Genomic DNA, 14,713 nt, shown 5'->3' with positions numbered 1-14,713 from the left:
GATATATATTTATGTGTGGGTGTTGCTGTAAACATATAGAATATATATTTATGTGTGGGTGTTGTTGTAAACATATAGAATATATATTTATGTGTGGGTGTTGCTGTAAACATATAGATATATATTTATGTGTGGGTGTTGCTGTAAACATATAGATATATATTTATGTGTGGGTGTTGCTGTTAACATATAGATATATATTTATGTGTGGGTGTTGCTGTAAACATATAGATATATATTTATGTGTGGGTGTTGCTGTAAACATATAGATATATATTTATGTGTGGGTGTTGCTGTAAACATATAGATATATATTTATGTGTGGGTGTTGTTGTAAACATATAGATATATATTTATGTGTGGGTGTTGTTGTAAACATATAGATATATATTTATGTGTGGGTGTTGCTGTAAACATATAGATATATATTTATGTGTGGGTGTTGTTGTAAACATATAGATATATATTTATGTGTGGGTGTTGTTGTAAACATATATATATATATTTATGTGTGGGTGTTGTTGTAAACATATATATATATATTTATGTGTGGGTGTTGTTGTAAACATATAGATATATATTTATGTGTGGGTGTTGCTGTAAACATATAGATATATATTTATGTGTGGGTGTTGTTGTAAACATATAGAATATATATTTATGTGTGGGTGTTGCTGTAAACATATAGAATATATATTTATGTGTGGGTGTTGTTGTAAACATATAGAATATATATTTATGTGTGGGTGTTGTTGTAAACATATAGATATATATTTATGTGTGGGTGTTGTTGTAAACATATAGATATATATTTATGTGTGGGTGTTGTTGTAAACATATAGATATATATTTATGTGTGGGTGTTGTTGTAAACATATAGATATATATTTATGTGTGGGTGTTGTTGTAAACATATAGTTATATATTTATGTGTGGGTGTTGTTGTAAACATATAGTTATATATTTATGTGTGGGTGTTGTTGTAAACATATAGATATATATTTATGTGTGGGTGTTGTTGTAAACATATAGATATATATTTATGTGTGGGTGTTGTTGTAAACATATAGATATATATTTATGTGTGGGTGTTGCTGTAAACATATAGATATATATTTATGTGTGGGTGTTGTTGTAAACATATAGATATATATTTATGTGTGGGTGTTGTTGTAAACATATAGATATATATTTATGTGTGGGTGTTGTTGTAAACATATAGAATATATATTTATGTGTGGGTGTTGTTGTAAACATATAGATATATATTTATGTGTGGGTGTTGCTGTAAACATATAGATATATATTTATGTGTGGGTGTTGTTGTAAACATATATATATATATTTATGTGTGGGTGTTGTTGTAAACATATAGATATATATTTATGTGTGGGTGTTGCTGTAAACATATAGATATATATTTATGTGTGGGTGTTGTTGTAAACATATATATATATATTTATGTGTGGGTGTTGTTGTAAACATATAGATATATATTTATGTGTGGGTGTTGCTGTAAACATATAGATATATATTTATGTGTGGGTGTTGTTGTAAACACATAGAATATATATTTATGTGTGGGTGTTGTTGTAAACATATAGATATATATTTATGTGTGGGTGTTGTTGTAAACATATAGATATATATTTATGTGTGGGTGTTGTTGTAAACATATAGATATATATTTATGTGTGGGTGTTGCTGTAAACATATATATATATTTAGGGTGAAGCCCCTAACCTCTAGTCCCTGACCTCTAGTCCCTGACCTCTAGTCCCTGACCTCTAGTCCCTGACCTCTAGTCCCTAACCTCTAGTCCCTGACCTCTAGTCCCTAACCTCGAGTCCCTGACCTCTAGTCCCTAACCTCTAGTCCCTGACCTCTAGCCACTAACGTCTAGTCCCTGACCTCTAGTCCCTGACCTCTAGTCCCTGACCTCTAGTCCCTGACCTCTAGTCCCTAACCTCTAGTCCCTGACCTCTAGTCCCTAACCTCTAGTCCCTGACCTCTAGTCCCTAACCTCTAGTCCCTGACCTCTAGCCCCTGACCTCTAGCCCCTGACCTCTAGTCCCTAACCTCTAGTCCCTGACCTCTAGTCCCTGACCTCTAGTCCCTGGCCTCTAGTCCCTAACCTCTAGTCCCTAACCTCTAGTCCCTAACCTCTAGTCCCTAACCCCTAGTCCCTGACCTCTAGTCCCTGGCCTCTAGTCCCTGACCTCTAGTCCCTAACCTCTAGTCCCTGACCTCTAGTCCCTGACCTCTAACCCCTGACCTCTAGTCCCTGACCTCTAACCCCTGACCTCTAGTCCCTAACCTCTAGCCCCTAACCTCTAGTCCCTGACCTCTAGTCCCTAACCTCTAGTCCCTAACCTCTAGTCCCTGACCTCTAGTCCCTGGCCTCTAGTCCCTGACCTCTAGTCCCTAACCTCTAGTCCCTGACCTCTAGTCCCTGACCTCTAATCCCTGACCTCTAGTCCCTGACCTCTAGTCCCTGACCTCTAGTCCCTGACCTCTAGTCCCTGACCTCTAGTCCCTAACCTCTAGCCCCTGACCTCTAGTCCCTGACCTCTAGTCCCTGACCTCTAGTCCCTAACCTCTAGTCCCTGACCTCTAATCCCTGGCCTCTAGTCCCTGACCTCTAGTCCCTTAACCTCTAGTCCCTGACCTCTAGTCCCTGACCTCTAGTCCCTGACCTCTAGTCCCTAACCTCTAGTCCCTGACCTCTAGTCCCTGACCTCTAATCCCTGGCCTCTAGTCCCTGACCTCTAGCCCCTAACCTCTAGTCCCTGATCTCTAGTCCCTGACCTCTAGCCCCTGATCTCTAGTCCCTGGCCTCTAGTCCCTAACCTCTAGTCCCTGGCCTCTAGTCCCTAACCTCTAGTCCCTGGCCTCTAGTCCCTGACCTCTAGTCCCTGACCTCTAGTCCCTAACCTCTAGTCCCTGGTCTCTAGTCCCTGACCTCTAGCCCCTGTGCTCTAGTCCCTAACCTCTAGTCATCGACCTCTAGTCCCTGGCCTCTAGTCCCTGGCCTCTAGTCCCTGGCCTCTAGTCCCTGACCTCTAGTCCCTGACCTCTAGCCCCTAACCTCTAGTCCCTGACCTCTAGTCCCTTGTCTCTAGTCCCTGACCTCTAGTCCCTGACCTCTAGTCCCTGACCTCTAGTCCCTAACCTCTAGTCCCTAACCTCTAGTCCCTGACCTCTAGTCCCTGACCTCTAGTCCCTAACCTCTAGTCCCTGACCTCTAGTCCCTGGCCTCTAGTCCCTAACCTCTAGTCCCCGACCTCTAGTCCCTGACCTCTAGTCCCTAACCTCTGGTCCCTAACCTCTGGTCCCTGACCTCTAGTCCCTAACCTCTAGTCCCTGGCCTCTAGTCCCTGACCTCTAGCCCCCGACCTCTAGTCCCCGACCTCTAGGCCCCGACCTCTAGTCCCTGACCTCTGGTCCCTAACCTCTAGTCCCTGACCTCTAGTCCCTAACCTCTAGTCCCTAACCTCTAGTCCCTGACCTCTAGTCCCTGACCTCTAGTCCCTTAACCTCTAGTCCCTGGCCTCTAGTCCCTAACCTCTAGTCCCTGACCTCTAGCCCCTAACCTCTAGTCCCTGGCCTCTAGTCCCTAACCTACCTCTAGTCCCTGACCTCTAGTCCCTGACCTCTAATCCCTGGCCTCTAGTCCCTGACCTCTAGCCCCCGACCTCTAGTCCCTAACCTCTAGTCCCTGACCTCTAGTCCCTGACCTCTAGTCCCTAACCTCTAGTCCCTGACCTCTAGTCCCTGACCTCTAATCCCTGGCCTCTAGTCCCTGACCTCTAGCCCCCGAACTCTAGTCCCTAACCTCTAGTCCCTGGCCTCTAGTCCCTGGCCTCTAGTCCCTGGCCTCTAGTCCCTGGCCTCTAGCCCCTGACCTCTAGCCCCTGACCTCTAGCCCCTGGCCTCTAGTCCCCTAACCTCTAGTCCCTGACCTCTAGTCCCTGGTCTCTAGTCCCTGACCTCTAGTCCCTGACCTCTAGTCCCTAACCTCTAGTCCCTAACCTCTAGTCCCTGACCTCTAGTCCCTGACCTCTAGTCCCTGACCTCTAGCCCCTAACCTCTAGTCCCTGACCTCTAGTCCCTGACCTCTAGCCCCTGATCTCTAGTCCCTGGCCTCTAGTCCCTAACCTCTAGTCCCTGGCCTCTAGTCCCTAACCTCTAGTCCCTGGCCTCTAGTCCCTGACCTCTAGTCCCTGACCTCTAGTCCCTAACCTCTAGTCCCTGGTCTCTAGTCCCTGACCTCTAGCCCCTGTGCTCTAGTCCCTAACCTCTAGTCCTCGACCTCTAGTCCCTGGCCTCTAGTCCCTGGCCTCTAGTCCCTGGCCTCTAGTCCCTAACCTCTAGTCCCTGACCTCTAATCCCCGACCTCTAGTCCCTGACCTCTAGTCCCTAACCTCTAGTCCCTGATCTCTAGTCCCTGGCCTCTAGTCCCTAACCTCTAGTCCCCGACCTCTAGTCCCTGACCTCTAGTCCCTAACCTCTGGTCCCTAACCTCTGGTCCCTGACCTCTAGTCCCTAACCTCTAGTCCCTGGCCTCTAGTCCCTGACCTCTAGCCCCCGACCTCTAGTCCCCGACCTCTAGGCCCCGACCTCTAGTCCCTGACCTCTGGTCCCTAACCTCTTGTCCCCGACCTCTAGTCCCTGGCCTCTAGTCCCTAACCTCTAGTCCCTGACCTCTAATCCCCGACCTCTAGTCCCTGACCTCTGGTCCCTGTAAACCTGTCTGCTGAATATCTCATCAGGTGTTTCTGATTTGAGGTTTCTATATCACTTCATGTCTCCAATGTGACCTGATCATGGTTACGCATTAGACTTTCCTAACAAAATATAGGAAATACATGAACACGACCGTTCAAAAGTTTGGGGTCACTTACAAATGTCCTTGTTTTTTGAAAGAAAAGAAAATCTATTATTTTTACCATTAAAATAGCATCAAATTGATCAGATATACAGTGTAGACATTGTTAATGTTGTAAATGACTATTGTAGCTGGAAACGGCTGATTCTTTAATGGAATATCTACATAGGCGTACAGAGGCCCATTATCAGCAACCATCACTCCTGTGTTCCAATGGCACGTTGTGTTCGCTAATTCAATTTTAAAAGTCTAAAATGATTATTAGAAAACCCTTTTGCAATTATGTTAGCACAGCTGAAACCTGTTGTTCTTATTAACGAAGCAATAAAACTGGCCTGACGATAAAAATATTGTTTTGTTCGACTTCAGTGCAGCTTTTGACATTATCGATCATAGTCTGCTGCTGGAAAAACGTATGTGTTATGGATTTACACCCCCTGCTATAATGTGTTATGGCTTTACACCCCCTGCTATAATGTGGATAAAGAGTTACCCGTCTAACAGAACACGGAGGGTGTTCTTTAATGGAAGCCTCTTCAACATAATCCAGGTAGAATCAGGAATTCCCCAGGGCAGCTGTCTAGGCCCCTTACTTTCTTCAATCTCTACTAATGACATGCCACTGGTTTGAGTCTATGTATGCGGATGGACATTTACACTATACATATTTCATAGTTTTAATGTCTTCACTATTATTCTACAATGTAGAAAATAGTTTTAAAATATTGAAAAACTCTTGACTGTGTCCAAATTTTGACTGGTACTGTTTGGCCAGGCATCAGGGTTTCCAATGGTGATTGTTAATAAATACTCAGGCAGTTTTTTATTTTATCTTTATTTAACGAGGCAAGTCAGAAACTTCTCTAGGATAGGGGGCAGCAAATTCACTATTGGATAAATAGCCTGCCCAATTTCAACTTCCTTCTACTCATCCCCAGAATATAAGATATGCATATTATTAGTAGATTTGGATAGAAAACACTCTGAAGTTTCTAAAACTGTTTGAATCATGTCTGTAAGTATAACAGAACTTATGTAGCAGGCAAAACCCCGAGGACTAACCATTAATTCTTTTTTTTTTTTTTAGGTCACTGTCTGTTCAATGAGTTTTCATTGGAATACTGGATTTATAATCACCCTGTTTTCAGTTCCTACCGCTTCCACTGGATGTCACCACTCTTTGGAAATAGGTTGAGATTATTCCTTTGCGCAATGAAGAAGTAAGGCCACCTGGAAACAGTGTAACGTCATGTGTACTGTTTGAGAGTTGCGCAAGACTAGAAAAGTAGCGTTAGTTTGTTGATCTCCTGTATTGAAAACAGATAGACCCGTCTTCAATTTGATCGATTATTAACGTTTACAAATACCGTAAGTTGTATTACAAAAGTAGTTTGAAATGTTTTGGCAAAGTTTAGAGGTAATTTCTGAGATATTTTGTAGTGACTTTGCGCAAATTGGATGTATATGGATGGAATTAATCGACCAAAAGGACCATTTGTGATGTTTATGGGACATATTGGAGTGCCAACAAAAGAATCTCGTCAAAGGTAAGGCATGATTTATATTTTATTTCTGCGTTTTGTGTCGTGCCTGCAGTGTTGAAATATGCTACACTCTCTTTGTTTACTGTTGTGCTATCATCAGATAATAGCATCTTATGCTTTCGCCGAAAAGCCTTTTTGAAATCTGACATGGTGGCTGGATCCACAACGAGTGTAGCTTTAATTTGGTATCTTACATGTGTGATTTAATGAAAGTTTGATTTTATATCATTGTTTTGAATTTGGCGCTCTACATTTTCCCTGGCTATTGGCCAAGTGGGACGGTAGCGTCCCACATATCCTAGAGAAGTTTTAAGAACAAATTCTTATTTACAATGACGGCCTTGGAACAGTGGGTTAACTGCCTTGTTCAGGGGCAGAACGACAGATGTTTACCTTGTCAGCTCAGGGATTTGATCCAGCAACCTTTTGGTTACTGGCTGAACACTCTAAACACCTGCCGCTGCCGTTTTATCAGGCTAGGAAATCACCTCAACTATGGTTTTAACAGGCTAGGAAATCACCTCAACTATGGTTTTAACAGGCTAGGAAATCACCTCAACTATGGTTTTAACAGGCTAGGAAATCACCTAAACTATGGTTTTAACAGGCTAGGAAATCACCTCAACTATGGTTTTAACAGGCTAGGAAATCACCTCAACTATGGTTTTAACAGGCTAGGAAATCACCTCAACTATGGTTTTAACAGGCTAGGAAATCACCTCAACTATGGTTTTAACAGGCTAGGAAATCACCTCAACTATGGTTTTAACAGGCTAGGAAATCACCTCAACTATGGTTTTATCAGGCTAGGAAATCACCTCAACTATGGTTTTATCAGGCTAGGAAATCACCTCAACTATGGTTTTAACAGGCTAGGAAATCACCTCAACTATGGTTTTAACAGGCTAGGAAATCACCTCAACTATGGTTTTAACAGGCTAGGAAATCACCTCAACTATGGTTTTAACAGGCTAGGAAATCACCTCAACTATGGTTTTAACAGGCTAGGAAATCACCTCAACCAGCAATGTGTCTAAAACAAAAGAGGGTTCTTCAAGGGTTCTTTCGGAAGGGTGATGGTTCTATGTGGAACCATAATAACTCAAATAACCCTCTGAGATCTTCAGTGGTTCTTTACAGTTATTTTCTCTTTTAGTTATAATTCAAATGTAGAGGAGGTGGCTCATTAGAACACGAGTGACAGGTAGCTTAGCAATTAGAGCGTTGGGGTGGTGATTAAAAGGTCACTGGTTCAACTCCCTGAGCTGCCATGGTGAAAAATCTGTCAAAGTGCCCTTGAGCAAGACAAATAACACTAATTGCTCTTGAAAGTTTCTCTGGATAAGAGCGCCTAGGTATATGTAGTGTTTTGAGACGTGGTTTGCTCACAGCTCTTTTTGTGCAATCTTGAGTGAGAGTGTAATTCCAGTTTCTGTGTTATGCCATTACATATTATATAGCCTATATATACAGAAGTATGTGGACACCCTTTCAAATTAGTGGATTCGGCTATTCCAGCCACAGCCGTTGCTGACCGGTGTATAAAATCAAGCACACAGCCATGCAATCTCCATAGACAAACACTGTCAGTAGAATGGCCTTACTGAAGAGCTCAGTGCCTTTCAGTGTGGCAACGTCATAGGATGCCACCTTTCCAACAAGTGCTGTTATTGTGACGTGGAAATGTCTAGGAGCAATAACGGCTCAGCCGCGAAGTGGTAGACCACACATGCTCACAGAATGGGAGTGCTGAAGCGTGTAAAAATGGTCTGTCCTCGGTTGCAACGCTCACTACCGAGTTCCAAACTGCCTCTGGAAGAAACGTCAGCACAAGAACTGTTTTCGTCGGGAGCTTCATGAAATGGTTTTCCGTGGCCGAGCAGCCGCACACAAGCCTAAGATCACCATGCGCAATGCCAAGCGTTGGCTGGAGTGGTGTAAAGCTCGCCGCCATTGGACTCCGGAGCAGTGGAAAAGCGTTCTCTTGAGTGATGAATCAGGCTTCACCCTCTGGCAGTCCGATTAATTTAGGTTTGGCGGATGCCAGGAGAACGCTACCTGCCCCAATGCATAGTGCCAACTGTAAAGTTTGGTGGAGGAGGAATAATGGTCTCGGGCTGTTTTTCATGGTTCAGGCTAGACCCTTTAGTTCCAGTGAAGGGAAATCTTAACACTACAACATACAATGACATTCTAGACGACTCTGTGCCTCCAACTTTGTGGCAACAGTTTGGGGAAGGCCCTTTCCTGTTTCAGCATGACAATGCTTCCTGTTTCAGCCATGTATACTCCACCTCAAGCCGATATCACGACGGCCCTCAAAGAACTTCACAGGACTTTATGCAAACTGGAAACCACATATCCGGAGGCCGCGTTTATTGTAGCTGGGGATTTTAACAAAGCACATTTGAGGAAAACGTTACCAAAGTTCTATCAACACATTGACTGTAGTACTCGTGCTCGTGCTGCTAAAACACTCAGCTTCTCCAACTTCCGGGAAGCCCTCTCCCGCCTTCCCTTTGGCAAATCTGATCACGACTCCATTTTGCTCCTTCCTTCCTACAGGCAGAAACTTAAACAGGAAGTACCCATGTGATGGACTATTCCACGCTGGTCTGAACAATCGGAATCCACGGATATGTTCCGGGTAGCCTCCGAGAATAACATCGACAAATACACGGATACGGTGGAGATATTGTACCCACTGTGACTATTAAAACCTACCCTAACCAGAAACCATGGATAGATGGCAGCATTCGCGCAAAACTGAAAGCGCGAACCACTGCATTTAACCATGACAAAGTGACTGGGAATATTGCCGAATACAAACAGTGAAATTATTCCCTCCGTAAGGCAATCAAACAGGCAAAACGTCAGTAGTGGAGTTTTTTTTCAACGGCTCAGACACAAGACGTATGTGGCAGGGTCTACAGACATTCACGGACTACAAAGGGAAACCAGCCACGTTGCCGACCACGAAGTCTTGCTTCCGGACAAGCTAAACACCTTCTTTGCTGCTTTGAGGATAACACAGTGCCACCGACGTGGCCCGCTACCAAGGACTGTGGGCTCTCCTACTCCGTGGCCAAAGTGAGTAAGACATTTAAATGTGTTAACCCTCACAAGGCTGCCGGCACAAGCAGCATCCCTTCTATGCTCGCTTCGAGGCAAGCAACACTGAAACATGCATGAGAACATCAGCTGTTCCGGATGACTGTGTGATCATGTTCTCCGTAGCCGATGTGAGTAAGACCGTTAAACAGGTCAACATTCACAACGCCGCAGGGCCAGATGGATTACCAGGACGTGTACTCCGAGCATGCGCTGACCAGCTAGCAAGTGTCTTCACTGACATTTTCAAACTGTCCCTGACTGAGTCTGCAATACCTACATGTTTCAAGCAGACCACCATAGTCCCTGTGTCCAAGAACACTAAGGTAACCTGCCTAAATGACTACTGACCTGTAGCGCTCACGTCTGTAGCCATGAAGTGCTTTGAAAGGCTGGTCATGGCTCACATCAACACCATTATCCCAGAAACCCTAGACCCACTCCAATTTGCATACCGCCCAAACGGATCCACAGATGATGCAATCTCTATTGCACTCCACACTGCCCTTTCCCACCTGGACAAAAGGAACACTTATGTGAGAATGCTATTCATTGACTACAGTTCAGTGTTTAACACCATAGTGCCCTCAAAGCTCATCAGTAAGCTAAGGACCCTGGGACTAAACACATCCCTCTGCAACTAGATCCTGGACTTCCTGACGGGCCGCCCCCAGGTGGTGAGGGTAGGTAACAACACATCTGCCACACTGATCCTCAACACGGGGCCCCTCAGGGGTCCGTGTTCAGTCCTCTCCTGTACTTCCTGTTCACTCATGACTGCATGACCAGGCACGATTCCAACACCATCATTAAGGTTGTGATGACACACAGCGGTAGGTCTGATCACAGACAGCGATGAGACAGCTTATAGGGAGGAGGTCAGAGACCTGGCAGTGTGGTGCCAGGATAACAACCTCTCCCTCAACGTGATTAAGACAAAGGAGATGATTGTGGACTACAGGAAAAGGAGGACCGAGCACACCCCCTTCTCATCGACGGGGCTGTGGTGGAGCAGGTTGAGAGCTTCAAGTTCCTTGTTGTCCACATCACCAACAAACTATCATGGTCCAAACACACCAAGACAGTCGTGAAGAGGGCACGACAAACCTATTCCCCCTCAGGAGACTGAAAATATTTGGCATGGGTCCTCAGATCCTCCTCAAAAAGTTATACAGTTGCACCATCGAGAGCATCCTGACTGGTTGCATCACCGCCTGGTATGGCAACTGTTCGGCTTCCGACCGCAAGGAGCCTTGCGAGGCCTACAGAGGGTAGTACAAACGGCCCAGTACATCCCTGGGGCCAAGCTTCCTGCCATCCAGGACTTCTATACCAGGCGGTGTCAGGGGAAGGCCCTAAAAATTGTCAAAGACTCCAGCCACCCTAGTTATACACTGTTCTTTCTGCTACCACACGGCAAGCGGTACCGGAGCGCGAAGTCTAGGTCTAAAAGGCTTCTTAACAGCTAATCAAATGGCCACCCAGACTATTTGCACTGCCACGCCTCTTTTATGCTGCTGATACTCTCTGTTTATTATCTTTGCATAGTCACTTTAATAACTACCTACATGTACATATTACCTCAATTACCTCGACTAACCGGTGCCCCCGCACATTGACTCTGTAGCGGTCCCCCCTGTATATGGCCTCCACATTGACTCTGTACCGGTACCCCCTGTATATAGCCTCCACATTGCCTCTGTACCGGTACACCCTGTATATAGCCTCCACATTGACTCTGTAGCGGTCCCCCCTGTATATGGCCTCCACATTGACTCTGTACCGGTACCCCCTGTATATGGCCTCCACATTGACTCTGTACCGGTACCCCCTGTATATAGCCTCCACATTGACTCTGTACCGGTACACCCTGTATATAGCCTCCACATTGACTCTGTACCGGTACCCCCTGTATATAGCCTCCACATTGACTCTGTACTAGTACCCCCTGTATATAGCCTCCACATTGACTCTGTAACGGTACCCCCTGTATATGGCCTCCGCATTGACTCTGTACCGGTACCCCCTGTATATAGCCTCCACATTGACTCTGTACCGGTACCTCCTGTATATAGCCTCCACATTGACTCTGTACTGGTACCCCCTGTATATAGCCTCCACATTGACTCTGTACCGTAACACCCTGTATATAGCCTCCACATTGACTCTGTACCGGTACCCCCTGTATATAGCCTCCACATTGACTCTGTACCGGTACCCCCTGTATATAGCCTCCACATTGACTCTGTACCGGTACCTCCTGTATATAGCCTCCACATTGACTCTGTACCGTAACACCCTGTATATAGCCTCCACATTGACTCTGTACCGTAACACCCTGTATATAGCCTCCGCATTGACTCTGTACCGGTACCCCCTGTATATAGCCTCCGCATTGACTCTGTACCGGTACCCCCTGTATATAGCCTCCACATTGACTCTGTACCCCCTGTATATAGCCTCCGCATTGACTCTGTACCGGTACCCCCTGTATATAGCCTCCACATTGACTCTGTACTGGTACCCCCTGTATATAGCCTCCACATTGACTCTGTACCGGTGCGCCCTGTATATAGCCTCCACATTGACTCTGTACCGTAACACCCTGTATATAGCCTCCACATTGACTCTGTACCGGTACCCCCTGTATATAGCCTCCACATTGACTCTGTACCGGTACCCCCTGTATATAGCCTCCACATTGACTCTGTACCGGTACCCCCTGTATATAGCCTCCGCATTGACTCTGTACCGGGACCCCCTGTATATAGCCTCCACATTGACTCTGTACCGGTACCCCCTGTATATAGCCTCCGCATTGACTCTGTACCGGTACCCCCTGTATATAGCCTCCGCATTGACTCTGTACCGGTACCCCCTGTATATAGCCTCCACATTGACTCTGTACCCCCTGTATATAGCCTCCACATTGACTCTGTACCGGTACACCCTGTATATAGCCTCCACATTGACTCTGTACCATAACACCCTGTATATAGCCTCCACATTGACTCTGTACCCCCTGTATATAGCCTCCACATTGACTCTGTACCGGTACCCCCTGTATATAGCCTCCACATTGACTCTGTACCGGTACCCCCTGTATATAGCCTCCACATTGACTCTGTACCGGTACCCCCTGTATATAGCCTCCACATTGACTCTGTACCGGTGCCCCCTGTATATAGCCTCCACATCGACTCTGTACCGGTACCCCCTGTATATAGCCTCCACATTGACTCTGTACCGGTACCTCCTGTATATAGCCTCCACATTGACTCTGTACCGGTACCCCCTGTATATAGCCTCCACATTGACTCTGTACCGGTACCCCCTGTATATAGCCTCCACATTGACTCTGTACCGGTACCCCCTGTATATAGCCTCCACATTGACTCTGTACCGGTACACCCTGTATATAGTCTCCACATTGACTCTGTACCGTAACACCCTGTATATAGCCTCCACATTGACTCTGTACCGGTACCTCCTGTATATAGCCAACACATTGTTATTTTACTGCTGCTCTTTAATTATTTGTAACTTTTATTTATATTTTTTACCTATCTATTTTTTACTTAACACTTATTTTTCTTAAAACTGCATTGTTGGATAAGGGTTTGTAAGTTTCACTGTAAGGTAATATGTGTGATATTAGGTTGCTTCTTGTGTAAATATTTTCCGTCTGTATTTTAATGATTTTATATGTTGTATTTGGCACATGTGATTTGATATATTCCTTCATTCCATCCCTTTACTTTTAGATTTGTGTGTGTATTGTTGTGAAATTGTTAGATATTACTTGTTAGATATTACTGCACTGTTGGAGCTAGAAACACAAGCATTTTGCTACACCCCTGCAATAACATCTGCCAAACACGTGTATGTGACCAATAAAATTGGATTTGATTTGAGTTAGTGTACGACAATCTTGTGAGAGACTCACGTATGGTCTTGACAACGGTTGACTGGGGGCTCTATTCGGTCTGTATGGCTGAAGTGTTACAGATCGCGCGCTAGATATTTAAAGGTAAAGGTTAAGCCGACATCTACAGCTATTACCCTGAACGCAGATCTCCGTTAATGCATTGAACATTGCCTTTAAATTTAAACGACATCGAATTTCCCCCGCGATCCTTGGAACGGAGCACTAAAATCATCCAGTCATCTCTCCTCAGGGAGCCCTGGCTGTTTTCCAGACGTCGCTCACTTGATTCAACGTGTCATTTAACACAATAATAACACCAAGGGAATTGAACAATCTAATACGGCAACAACAAACACACAAAATAAAAAAATAAAAGGTGCTGTAGGACATACTGCTGCCGGGTTGGCAGCTGAACGAGATGCTAGACATGTTACCACGATAAAACGGACGGCTAAACACTTCAGAGACTAACTTCATACAGTGTATTAATACCCCTTCTACACGCTGTCAAGTGAAGGGGTGTGAATACTGCACCAAATGGCACCCTATTCCCTATATAGTGCACTACTTTAGACCAGAGCCCTATGGTAAAACTATACTTTTCATACAAAAACAAGTAGTGCACTTTGTAGGGAATGATAGAAAGTGATGAAAACCGATTTACCTGATGTAGTTGTTATTCAGACACCATTCATTCTGTTCTCACGAGCGGCTTCAGAGAGAAACACACCTTGTTCACACACACACAAACACACACACTTAGACACACACACACACACACACACACACAAACACACACACTTAGACACAAACACTACCAGATTCAAGACACTCCCACACTTAGACACACACACACACACACACTACCTATTCATCAAAACACACACTCTGACACACACAGTTACAGACTCAGTCAAGCACACACACACACACACACACACACACACACACACACACACACACACACACACACACACACACACACACACACACACACACACACACACACACACACACACACACACACACACACACACACACAGAGAGAAAGGATGTTTATCCAGAGTGCAGGTGTCAGTCAGAGAACCTAGGACACAAACACCTGTCTGACATCACATTATACACATTAAACACACTACACACACACCGCATTGCTAAGCAACCCTTAGGCTATTACGGAATACTTAATCCTCCTGGGGACACACCCTGAGCTGTGGTAAATGAGAGAGAGACAAAGAATGA

General features: G+C 45.0%; 1 protein-coding gene across 1 annotated transcript in view; it reads right to left on the bottom strand.

Moving 5' to 3' along the window:
- Positions 1-14,365, bottom strand: part of slc46a3 (solute carrier family 46 member 3) — a 44,031-nt gene extending 29,666 nt beyond the window's left edge. Inside the window, exon 1 of the mRNA XM_071365005.1 lies at positions 14,136-14,365. The gene's annotated coding sequence lies outside the window, so the exon portion shown is untranslated. The remainder of the gene's footprint in view (positions 1-14,135) is intronic.
- Between the last annotated feature and the right edge of the window lie 348 nt (positions 14,366-14,713).

Source organism: Salvelinus alpinus, chromosome 24 (assembly GCF_045679555.1).
Source record: "Salvelinus alpinus chromosome 24, SLU_Salpinus.1, whole genome shotgun sequence".
Taxonomy (NCBI): domain Eukaryota; kingdom Metazoa; phylum Chordata; class Actinopteri; order Salmoniformes; family Salmonidae; genus Salvelinus; species Salvelinus alpinus.
Note: the sequence above shows the minus strand (reverse complement) of the source record. Positions and strands in the feature narration are given on the sequence as shown.